At 43.0% G+C, this 11,892-nt stretch overlaps 1 non-coding gene across 1 annotated transcript; it reads left to right on the forward strand.

The window, feature by feature from the left end:
• Positions 1-9,583: 9,583 nt before the first annotated feature.
• On the forward strand, positions 9,584-9,656 carry Trnav-aac (transfer RNA valine (anticodon AAC)). The gene has a single exon. It is a non-coding gene; the product is annotated as a tRNA-Val (tRNA).
• The last annotated feature ends 2,236 nt before the right edge of the window (positions 9,657-11,892 follow it).

The raw sequence follows: 11,892 nt of genomic DNA on the forward strand, positions 1-11,892 counted from the left end.
CTACGTGGGCGTCAGTACACGAATCAACAAGTTGTGTCCTCCCTACCAGTCATAATGTGACTGCACCTCTGATACTGCTGTGTATGTGTGAAAATGTCAAGCTGCACTGGAGTCCGGATTTCTAGTTAAACTGCAGTTGGTGGAGTGAGACGATTCACATATCTTCGGAAGGACCACCACCTCAAGTATGACCATGTGCAACAAAATATTAGAAATTCTTCTTCAAGGAAGCCACGGATTCACGCTTTAACGACTTCTCTGTAGTCTAACTTCTCTTCGTTCTCTTAAAATTGTGGTAACTGGTTTTATTGGCATGGGTCCAATGACCTGGAATACTAGTAACAAAATTCGGTCTGTAGTACAGGTGGTTTTTTATTTTATTTATTTGTTTATTTATTTATTTGTAATACAAAGACACATTTATTCTGTTCGAATTCCGACGCTGTGTTGTTGTAGTCATCGGTTCACAGCTGTTTTCGCTAGACTGTCTTTTGAAAGTGTTATATTTTCATAACTTCTGCATGCTAGATCCATTTCATCTTGCTTACTGTATTCATTTCTAGGGGTCACTATGCAATTTTACCCCTCGAACTTTCCTAAATTAGTCAATTCGAATTACTTCTTCTTCATCTGCTACTTCTGCCTGTCTCATTTTTTGCATTCTTTTCTTTAGTAGAACTCTTCCTAAAATTTAAATTTAAATTCGATATTAATATGTTTCTCTTTTTCAGGAAAAACTTCTCATGGTACTTCTAGTCTACATTTTATGTCCTATTTACTTCCACATTGTCAGTAACTTTGCTGGCCTAATAATAATATTCGTCCACTACATTCAGCAACTCGTTCTCCATTCTAATTAGCTTACCATCACTTGACATAATTCAGCTCCCCCCATTCACCTTACAATATGTCCTCAAGACACTACCTGTTTCGATCAACTGACCGTCCAAGTCCTGTATGGTCACCGAGATAACTTTAGTGTCATCGTTAAACGTTTATTTCTGCTCACTGAACTTAAATTCACTTTCTGGATTTCTTATTTTTTCCTTTGCTACTTGCTGAATGTACCATTGAAAAGAACGGAGAATGGGCTGTGCCCCTTGCTCGCACTTTTCCCAGTCACTGCCTCCCGTTCATGACCCTCGACTGTCAGAGACCACTCTGGTCTCTTTACAATCTTTCGCTCCCTCCATACAATTGCCTATAACTTCAGTCAACACCGTTATATCCAAGGGCCAAGAATTACTTCATGTGTTCCTTCATTTCTACAAAAAAACTGATCTTCACCAAGATTATCTTCGACCATCGTTCCACCATTCTGCAGATATTTGGTATTAGTGTTTTAAACCCTGACATATTAAATTCATGGCTCAGTGATACATCTCTCAGCACTTTCCCTTTTTTGGTATTGGTAACATTAGATTCTTCTTGAAGTCTGACTACTTCGCCTGTATCATGCGTCCTCCATACTAGGTGGATCAGTTGTGTCAAGACTGGTTCTCCATGGATCCAAAGAACTATGGGCCATTGTCTTCTGCTTCGATGCCTTCTTTCGGCTTGGGTCTTTCAGTGCGCTGTCAAGTTCTCCTCTCAATATCACATGTCCTGTCACACCTTCATTTACGTCCTCTTGAATTTCTATGATATTATATTCAAATTTCTTTCTTGTGCACATCTCTTCCATGTACATCTTCCACTTTTCAGCCTTGCCTTCTTTGCTAAGTACACTCTTGAACGACTAGAGACAGGATGTTCACAGTCACAGGACATGTACATTAGTATGTGCTGCAGAAATGATTAGCATGTCGGTCACCTCGGTTCAGCATATGTTCTGTTGCCTAGCAGGCACAGGGACCGACATGGGCCCTGATGACTTGCTCCATGCGTGACGGCATCAACGAGCATAAGGCGCGAATGCCGTCCTGTGTTATAGCCATCCACGTTGCATTCACCTGGTTTCAAAGTTCACCTGTGATGGTTGGCATCGGGTCACAGCACTGCACCTGTCGTTTCGGCATATTCACACACTTTCGATTGGTGACAAGTCTGGTGCTCTGGCAGGCCAGAACAAAAGGCTGACATTCTGTGACACCAAGAAAGCACGTGCTCGTGCAGTAACGTGTGGTCGTGCATTGTCTTGCTAAAAAATGGCTTCAGGGTTGTTGTGCAGAAAGGATATGGTTACGGGTCGCAGGAACTCATTTACGTAGGTCACACTTGTCACAGAGTCCTGGACACGCACCAGCCTGCGATTTGTGGTTGTACCCAATAGCACCCCACTCCATAGGGCACTGAGTTGGGGTTGTATGTCTTGTGCGAATGCAGACAAGCCCCCTGTCTGCGGCGAACCAAATTGAGGCCAACATTTTCAAACAAACAGAACCTGGATTCGTCCGAAAATATTGTCTGATGCCATTCCTGTCCCCACTGGCATCGTTCCACACACCATTACCGCCAGCGTGTTTCTGCACATTCGTCAAAGATAGGTGGAGGAGCGGACGACGCGCACGTAAGCCCTGCGGATAGTGTACGATATGTTACACTGTTCCACTGTTGCGAAAGAGCCGAGGACGACGCAGATCTGTGCTGCAGTGCCAGTCGGATGAGATGTCTATCTTCTCGGGGGTGATCTATGTAGTGCGACCTGACCCATCTCATCGTGTTCTACGGCCTTCCGTGAGCCAATCTGCACATCCGGTGCACTACCGAAACAATTCGTCCCACATCAGCAGCAATTTCCCGGCATTCTCTCGTGACAATAATGTGCCCTCTTTCAAACTCACTGACTTCACTGTACGGTTTGCGCATACATCTTCGAGGCATCGTGCAGGTCTGCTGAAGTCACAGTAATCCATTACCTTCGGTTTATTGTGACAACAAGAGCCGCTAGCACATTTTCCCGGAGGTAGTGTTGCGCCGCGGTATCGATGTTGACCTTGAACCCGCGGGCCGACATGGTTCAGATGCTAATCATTTCTGCAGAACACACTAATGTATACGTCTCGTGAATATGAACATCCTATCTCTAGTCGTTCAAGGTGTTCTGCTTTTTCTGAACGTGAGTGTATATGTTCGCCATTTTCGATCTTATTGTTCATAGAGATGCTTCTGTTCCTTCCGAGGTGCCCTCCTTTCTTACAGTCACGCACTCTTCTAAATCTGTGCATTTTCATCTAGTTTCTAATTTTCCACTTTGCACTTCCTGTCGGATTAATTTTCTATTTGTCTGTATTGCATTTTGCATGTTTGATTTCTACATCTAGATCCATACTCCGCAAGCCACCTGACGGTGTGTGGCGGAGGGTACCTTGAGTACCTCTATCGGTTCTCCCTTCTATTCCAGTCTCGTATTGTTGGTGGAAAGAAGGATTGTCGGTATGCTCTAATCTCTCTGGTTTTATCCTCATGGTCTCTTCGCGAGATATACGTAGGAGGGAGCAATATACTGCTTGACTCTTCGGTGAAGGTATGTTCTCGAAACTCCAACAAAAGCCCGTACCGAGCTATTGAGCGTCTCTCCTGCAGAGTCTTCCACTGGAGTTTATCTATCATCTCCTTAACGCTTTCGCGATTACTAAATGATCCTGTAACGAAGCGCGCTGCTCTCCGTTGGATCTTCTCTATCTCTTCTATCAACCCTATCTGGTACGGATCCCACACTGCTGAGCAGTATTCAAGCAGTGGGCGAACAAGCGTACTGTAACCTACTTCCTTTGTTTTCGGATTGCATTTCCTTAGGATTCTTCCAATGAATCTCAGTCTGGCATCTGCTTTACAGACGATCAACTTTATATGATCACTCCATTTTAAATCACTCCTAATGCCTACTCCCAGATAATTTATGGAATTAACTGCTTCCAGTTGCTGACCTGCTATTTTGTAGCTAAATGATAAGGAATCTATCTTTCTATGTATTCGCAGCACATTACACTTGTCTACATTGAGATTCAATTGCCATTCTCTGCACCACGCTTCAATTCGCTGCAGATCCTCCTGCATTTCAGTACAATTTTCCATTGTTACCGCCTTTCGATACACCACAGCATCATGTGCAAAAAGCCTCAGTGAACTTCCGATGTCATCCACAACGTCATTTATGTATATTGTGAATAGCAACGGTCCTATGACACTCCCCTGCGGCACACCTGAAATCACTCTTACTTCGGAAGACTTCTCTCCATTGAGAATGACTTGCTGCGTTCTGTTATCTAGGAACTCTTCAATCCAATCACACAATTGGTCTGATAGACCATATGCCCTTACTTTCTTCATTAAACGACTGTGGGGAACTGAATCGAACGCCTTGCGGAAGTCAAGAAACACGGCATCTACCTGTTAACCCGTGTCTATGGCTGCATTTTTCCCCTTTAGTCAGTTAAATTTAATATCACCTGTGTTATCCAAGGGTTTCACGTGTTCCTTGTCTTTTCGCCCAGTTTTTCCTCGTCTGCCTTTCTGCTGTCGGTATCTCATCTCTCAAACCTTTTTCATAACTTTTTTGTCGCATTCCTGCCCTTTCTTTGAATTAATTATTGCTTAATTGTCCCTTTGAAATGATTTCCAACCTCGGTTCTTTCGATTTGTGTAGGCTGCATCTCCTTAAACTCTTAACGTTTTGGAATTTTTTCAGCATTAATCTGCATTTCGTAATTGGTCATAATCCACATAATTATGCTCCTGCAGTCTCTAAAACACCCTGTCAACAGTATGTGATCTATTTGAAAGCTTCTGGTGTCTCCAGGGCTCCTCTGCATACTCAACCTGCTTCCGTAATTCTTCAGTCCAGTGGGTATAGTTATAACTACTGCAAACTTCTACAAGGAGTATTCTCCTTTCATACCATTCTCCCAGTCCACAATCTCCTATGATTTTTTCTTTTTACCATTTCCTTACTATAGAATTCCAGTCGCCATCGAATTAAATTTTGATTTCTCTTAATGTACTGAGTAAGTTCTTTTATCTTGTAATGCTTTTTTTTCAATCTCTCCATCACCTGCAGTCGAAAGCTATAACCAAATTCGTTCTGACAACACTGACCGTAGACCTTTTCTACCGCCAGCTCCTTTCTTTCCATATTTTTGGAGGAGGTTACACGGCCCAAAACAAGAAAAAATTGTCAAGTACACATGCGCCCTAAAATGCATACCTCAAGAGCTATGTGCACATGTTCAGTAGAGGAGATAGTGTTTCACAGTAGCAAAGATGAGCAAGTGCTCTTAGCGCTTAAGGAATGCAATTTCATGTGTACTGGACATTTTTTTTCTTCCTTTAGCCAATAGTAAGTCCTCTCAAAACATGGAAAGCAAAGAGTTTGCAGTAGAAGAGGTCCACTGTCAGAGGTATTAGAACAATTTTCGTTCGTAACTGTCGACTCGGTCGTTTTCAGACCAAGGTCGCTTACCTCAAATTGATTCATTTACCCTTACCCATCATCTCTCACATACTGTAACATCACCACGGAATTACCCCGCACAAGACCCAGTCCTGTATTAGCCCTATTTGATTTGCTGTTGATAACGTTGTACTCACCCGACCACAAATCCGGTTCTTTCTGACACCGTACCTCACTGATTCCCATTGTAGCTAACTTCAATCATTTATTTCTCTTTTCACGTTCTTTAACTTGCTTACCTGATTGATAGATCAAGCATTCCACACTCCGACGTGTAAAACGCGAGTTTTAATTTTTTCCGAGTATGCCCGCGCGAAGGTCGGAATGAGGGACTATTTTACCTCTGGAATACTTTATCCAGGAAGACATCATAATTAAACCAAGCAGCAGAGCTTCCTACCCTCGACAAACACTTCGGTAGTATACGGGGTTTACAGAAATATGGTAACACCAAAAACATAGTACATTACCATGCCTAATAACTAGTAGGAAGATCTTTGGCACTCAAAACAGCTTCCAGCCGTCTCGGAATGGATATGTTTCTCAATGAAATCTTATGCCACTCTTGCTGCAAATTAGTGGCACATTAGGTAAAGATGACGGAGCTGGACAGTGATCATGCACGCATCTCGCAAAAGAAGACAACAAAGGCTGAATATTGAGATCTCGTGACTATGCTGGTCGGGGAGATGCTACAATTCGCCCTCGTGCTCGCAAAACCAGTGCTGGACGATACGAGCTGTGTGAACAGGGGACGTATTATCTTTGAACACAGCACCACCATTGGGGAACAAACACTGTATCGTGGGATAGACCTGATCAGCCCAAATGGTCGCATAATTCGTGGCAGGAATGTGACCTCGCCGAGTAACCAAGAGGTCATGGAATACTACAGTATAGCTGCCCAGCCATCACCGAACCACCGCCCCAGAAGTTGGAAACGATGTGAAATAAGAGTCAGCCGAACAAATGACTTCCATACTTTGCTATATAGTTCAAGTTTTAAGTCTTTGGCACCACGTTTTCCTGTTAAGGTCATTTGCGTCACTGGTGAGTGATTTGGAAATTCCAGCCTCCCTGAAATTCCCTGCTTACGCAGCTCCCTTCGTGTTGTTTTGTTGCTGACGGGTTCGTGAGTGCGACATTCAGTTCTGCAGTGGCTTTTCAATGTATCGTCCTCTTATGTTTCGTCACTGCCACTGTCTCGACCACTCAGCGCACAGTCTTCCACACTGTGACATGGTAGGTGATGTTTTTGCCCTTTCCCTGTAGGTGGTATAAATCTTCCATATGGTGCCTCTTTAAGCATCAAATACTTCGGCTACCTTGGTTACGTAAGCAAACACCATACGAGCACAAACTATTTTCCCATGTTCGAAGCCACTTAGCTCCGACATAATGCATTCATTAATACGCAGAACATGACTGACCACTGTAACGTATTGAGGACGGGTGCCGTTTGTGGTCAAACACAACAGTGTGACCCGCAGGCTCGGCTACCATCTGCATTGCTGTTCAAGCAGACATTTCTCACGGTGTCTCCTTTTTTTTGTCCTACCCCTGTATTTTCTCCATGCTTTCAGGCTTTCGCGGTACCCACACAATAAGACCATGCTGGATAAAGTTGCAAGGCCATATCAGACATCAATCAAACCGTTTGCCGATGCAACTGCTAAAATAGCTACTGCCTCTTTTCAAAAACCACAGGTTAGTGTGGCCTCTCCGCGGATAACATCCTCTACTGGTCGACTCTGTCCATATCGATGATTGACGGATTGACGAGGCTCACAAGCCACTCCGTAGTTGGTTATTGGGGGGGGGGGGGGGTGATGCTAAGGTAGCAACAGTTGCAAACGTTGTAAGATACCAACAGTTTCAAAGACTGTGACCTAGTAACATACAGTATTTTGCTGTTTGTGATCAATGGGAACCTGCTTATATAGAGTTATGAAGTTCAACTGAATTGGTCCTTTCCTGCGGTATTATTTCACACTTTTAGCAAGACTTCCCACTAAACTGCGTTTGCTAGATGCGTGTATTTTCTTGCGTTCGCACTGATGGATAGCGAACTATACTGCAATCATTTTGGATGGCTTAGTTTGGTAGAAAATGTAGTCAGTGTTATGGGCCAGCAATGCGATCTCGTGAACACTCATTTCCTTAAATAGTTATCTTGGGATCTACATTTATAACCGTGAGCGTAAATTTAAACATTTGTCACTGCATGGGAAGCGGACATGTGTACAATATAGGCCGATATTTACGATGCACGGAGCTCCAGCAAGCATACCAAGAAAAAACTAAATGAAATAGGCCCTATCCGTATTTCCCCGTCTATGAAAGCCGCAACAGATAGATTTGAGCAGCAATTCAGTTGTTTCTTATTTCAGATTTCGCTCTCTGAGTGGCAATGTTTGTGAGTCTTAATTGCGAAGTGACAGTTTATGACTGATTTTTGAACTTCTGGAAATTCGCGACTGCGAAAAATCTCACTGCTCTTTCAAATCCATGCTTTCATGGCAGCGCCTTGTTGGCGTACTGGACATCTGCTGCAACGAAATCTCGTGGCGTATGCATATCTGAGAACGCGGTTCCGTACATGGTCGAGAAGTCTGATATGACTGTCGACTTTTTTTTCCCCTGCACCATAGCGGGGTACGCAGACATGGGTGGAGTTGCGTCCTGTAGTCGAGTACCGAGCGAAGTGGCGCAGTGGTAAAACTGCGGTCCGAATCAAGTATTCGTGCGGCGTGTGGTACTCAGCCGTATTTTGTAACGGTAAAACTAAAAGCCGAATCCAGAAACGTTAGCTAATCTTGAGACCTCGAGTGTGTAGTTCTTCTGCTCAATAATAAACAAAAATTGACAGACTGTAACATTTTAGGATGTGAGCTAAGTTAAGTCGGCCCCTTACATCAGAAGCAGATGTGAGAATGTGGAAGTAGTAACGTTTCATTGATTGTCTTCCAGTACTGACAGCTCACGGGCGTGAGCGACTTTCACCGAACAGCTACCTAGGTATAAATTTAGACAGGGAAATAGTATGGATTCGTGAAAGTGCATTATAGAGACAGTCGTCTTCAAATGCGACGCATAGTTTTATTGAGGACTATGAAATTAAATTAAGAAAGGAAGATTTGGGTTTAACGTTCGGTTATAATCAAGGTCATTACAGACGGAGCACAAGCTGGGAATGTTCCAAGGACGGGGAAGGAAATCCGGAATTCCTTCAAAGGACCGTCGCGCCATTCCCCTGTAGCGATTTAGGGAAACTACGGAAAATCTAAATCTGGGTGGCCGGACACGGATTTGAGTAGTCGTCCTCCCGGTGAAATCAAATTAAGGCTGTTGTAGTACTACGCAATGAGTAGAAGAAAAATGACATTTAAAATATTTAGTAAGCATTTTTGATAGTGCCTTATATTGCACAGCCCACTCAAAGATAAGTACACTTACTGTTATTAGTCACTGAATCATCAGCTCACGCGGATTACACGACACAGGCAGGTATAGTGCCACAACTTCGAGGTCGGTGAGGGTGGCAGCAATGTGATACAGAGAAAAGACGACACGAAGTGTTCCGAATGGTGTCGAGATTAACGATCAGTCCTTTGGGGCCAGCGGCCAACTGATCACACCCTTGCTGAAGCTAGCTTGTTGGGGTCTCATTACAGTATAATTTATGAGGTACCCAATTAATAATAAGATCGGTATTTACGCGGGCCTAGGTGCCACCCCACAAGGTCAGCACCGGCACTTGCGTAGAAGAGGTTGACGAACATTGCTGTAGAGATGACGGCTGTTCAGATCACTCTCCAGCCCTCTAGAGTTAGGTTTTCCGTGATTTCCGTACATCGCATTAAGGCAATGCTGGGACGGTTCCTTTGAAAGGGCATGGTCGATTTCCTTTGCCACTCTTCCCTAACGGTGGACATTTTCTTCGTCTCCAGTAAGCTCGTCGTTGATGGGCCGTTAAACCATATCTTCCTTCTGTAATCAAGTACAGACAAACAGTGGTGGAGGCGATTACAACTATTTAAAGTGGCCAGTGGCCTGTAACACGTTTGTTGCAGACAATATAGCGGCTGTGGCGATTTCAGTGGTCCCGCTATACTGACCTAGATACGTAGCAGGTGTGCATCCAGCTACCTCGTGCAGCTTTCTCTTCAGATGGATTATATCAAGTACAAAGTTTCCGTGGTGTAGTGGTTATCACATCCGCCTAACACGCGGAAGGTCCCCGGTTCGATCCCGGGCGGAAACATCTTTTTTTTTTATCTTTCGTTATTAATTTAACAATGCGATATCTGGTTGCTTAATTGATGAAGAAAGACGGGGAGGGTACTAGAGACGGAACACAAAGTTCAGTTCTAAAAGAAGGGGGGAGAAATCCAATGTATTCATTTCAAAATAACCACTAGGCATTCTCCAATTTTAGAAAATCCACGGGGACCTGAATGCTTACTGTGTAAATCGTATGTGGTACTTATACCTTCGGGAGTTATGATAATGGTTTTAATAAATAGATGCACAAACAAAGCAGCGGATGTTTGTAGTTTAAAGAAACCAAGTTTAAAACTGATCCACGTCACAAAGTTGGCCGGCCGCTGTGACCGAGCGGTTCTAGGCGCTTTAGTCTGGAACCGCGCTGATGGTATGGTCGCAGTTTCGAATCCTGCCTCGTGCATAGATGTGTGTGATGTCCTTAGGTTAGTCAGGTTTAAGTACTTTTAAGTTCTAGGGGACTGATAACCTCAGATGTTGAGTCCCATAGTGCTCAGAGACATTTGAACCATTTTTCACAAAGTTGAATCACGTCCATGATGGATAAAGTTACTTTAAGTAACACCTGCATTTCCCCGGCATCCTTTCCAACTATGTACGTAACAATAAATAATGTATTTCTAATACAGGAAAGCTACTGTTGTGTTGACAATCCAAACTGCCCGATTACACATTTAGCCCGATGCAACTTCCGATATCATCTTCTGTCTAAGTTCTATGAGTAAACACGGCTGAATATTATCTACTGAAACAGTTGCGATAGCAGTGAAAATATAAAGTGCGGCACGTGCTAAATAAGAATGTTCGTCGTTTTCTATACACTCTTCGAAACAAAAGCAGTTTTTGTCTACTGTAAAACTTTCAGTCGTAAAAAATGACTGAAACTGATTTTTAGTTATATTCATTTAAAGATATATTCGCTTTGTTACGTAGTTCTCCCAACGGATGAAGATTGATGTGTTACTATAGATATCTATTGCAATGTTACGAGAAATAGCCATTTTTACATGAGTACGAAGTTATTATAGTTCGTTGCTAACAGGGTCCAAAATTGCGTACGAAATTCTGCTGCTCAAAAATGTTCAAATGTGTGTGAATTCCTAGGTGACCAAAACTGCTGAGGTCATCGGTCCCTAGTCTTACACACTACTTAAACTAACTTATGCTAAGGACAACACATTCACCCATGCCCGATGGAGGACTCAAACCTCCGGCGGGAGTGGCCGCGCAGTCCGTGACAAGGCGCCTCAAACCGTGCGGTCAGTCCGCGCGGATCGGCTGCTCTTACTACGATTCCTTGTTTACCTTAAATTCGCATTACTTCAAATTAAAGTTTCTCCTGTAAAGGTACATCATATAGCAACGAAAGAAAAGAAGTAGGAAATCAGGATAGGAAAATAGTCAAATAATGCGAACAAACGTAGAAACGCTTCAAATCATAATTTCCAAAAATAGTAGTATATGCCAATAACGTATTGCCAGAGTACCTCATATGACAGTAGGGATATTCTGTGTGAATTTTACCGGTGAGTCCCAAAGGCGTTAGGAAATATTCAATAAACGAAGGTTAAACCGGGCTTGTCAGTAGGGTTACCCATAGATCCACTGAATTTTTTAGGCTTCCATGTGGCTGATCCGTCTAGTATTGTAAAAAGGATTGAAATATTAATAAGAAACATTCCTGCAGCCATCACATCACAGTAATGCGTCATAGCAGTGGACAGAAAAAAATATCGCATGTTACAAATGTTGGTCACCGCATCTATTGACATTCAATTACAGTTCAGTATGAACAACTATTTAGTGTATCTCTACGTTCTGGGAAGAAAATCGTTTTGGTGAAAAACACAACAATGGTCTCACTGTCAGTGGAAAAGAATAGGTCCTGGTAAACAGAAGGAAACAATACTGGCGAAACATGGATTCATTCATATGAAGTATATAAATAAGCATGGAGGCTGTAAATGAAGGTAAATGTAATGAAATGAAGATAAAGCAATCTAGTTGGCAACTGGAGTGACTGAAGGAAAAATTCGATCACAATTTCGTTTACTCAGGCCATCAGTGAGTATGGTTATACAGGTGGAAGCGTATTTAGCGACATCATTCGTAGGATGCACGATCACCACTTCTTCGATTCCCTTAGTCATATTAGCCCCCTAATACCTGAATAAAATTATAAATGAAAGAAAAAAATGAAAAAAATCACGTCGCTC

This window comes from Schistocerca serialis, chromosome 2 (genome assembly GCF_023864345.2).
Source record: "Schistocerca serialis cubense isolate TAMUIC-IGC-003099 chromosome 2, iqSchSeri2.2, whole genome shotgun sequence".
Taxonomy (NCBI): Eukaryota; Metazoa; Arthropoda; class Insecta; order Orthoptera; family Acrididae; genus Schistocerca; species Schistocerca serialis.